Raw genomic sequence first — 1,284 nt, 5'->3', positions numbered from 1 at the left:
GTTGCTGGACGCAGCCTGGGCTGGGAAGTTCGTGGCCTGGTTGCAGTGAAGCCGGGCACGGCCCGGGCCAGGCGGCTCTGTGGCCGCGTTGCGCCGGAGCCGGACACGGCCGGGCAGGGCAGTTCACGGCCCCGTTGCGTCGGTTTCGGACCTGGCCCGGGCAGAGCAGCTCCCAGGCCAGGCCGTGCAGTGATGGAGCACGTTGCGTGTCCGGAGAAGGCGCTGTGGGGCCGGTGCCTGCAGCGCCCGCTGCGCCGCCGGGGTTGCGTTCGTGGGTGGTTACGCGTGCGCCTTTGCACCGTGGGGAGCCCGGTGCTGCGGGCCCGAGGGGTGCTCCCTGCCCGGGCAGCCCACGGGAGAAGGGGTCTCTGGGGTTTCCTAGCTTATTGGGGAAGGGACCGCAGCAGTGGACCGTGGTGCATCCCGCCTGCTGCATCCCTGCTCGTCGCCTCCCACTGGGGCCGTTCCCGCCCCTGCCAGTTCSCCGGAGCCCGGCGCAGCAGGCCCTGCTCGAGGCTGCGAGCGCGGGGCCGCGCTCCCGCTGCGGACCGTGACCCCGATCAGCGTAGGCGGCACGAGGCCTCGGCGCAGCGGCGCCCGCGTCCCTCGCCGGCCAGCGGGACCGGGCGACGGGCTGCGGGGGGCTGGGGGCCCGCGGCCCCCTCATCTGCCTCGCAAAGTCTGCTTTGGATTTGGGGCAGCAGCGGCTGGGGCGCTGCGAGAGCCGGGGGCGCCAGCTGCGGGCGCGCTGCCGCCCTGTTAATAATTAATGAAGAAATAACCCGTGCGGGGAGGTGGTTGACCTGGGAGCAGCCCGGAGCTATCGCTGTGCCTTCGCCTTTCACCTGGAGGCCAAACTCTCCTCCGGGCCGGGCCGCAGCGGCCCGAGCGTCTCCCGGGGCCGTGCCGCTCGCCTTGACCCAGGGGAGCGAAGTCCGGCGGGGGCGGGGGGGAGCCGCGGAGCGGAGCCGGGCCGCGGGCGGCACCGCGGCAGCGGGGACGTGGGGCAGGAGCCATCGGGCTGCCCCGGGTGACGGCAGGGACCTCGGTGGCCCCCGGCGTTCCCGGCACACGCGCCGGGGCGGAGAGCACYCGCGGTGCAGATGGCGCCTGGGGGAGCTGCGCTCGAGGGAGGGCGACTGATGCAGGGAGAGGGGGGGRAAAAAAGGAACAGCACCGGGCTGGGGGAGGCAGCGCAGCAGAGCTGCCTGGGCTGCAGCTCCGGCCGTAAATAAACCCTCCATTTCCTCCTGTCTGGAGGCAGCGGCCGAGCCCTGCGCGCTC

This window comes from Rhea americana, unplaced genomic scaffold (assembly GCF_003343005.1).
Source record: "Rhea americana isolate MKP2758 unplaced genomic scaffold, rheAme1 scaffold_641, whole genome shotgun sequence".
Taxonomy (NCBI): Eukaryota; Metazoa; Chordata; class Aves; order Rheiformes; family Rheidae; genus Rhea; species Rhea americana.
This window is presented reverse-complemented; position numbering follows the sequence as displayed.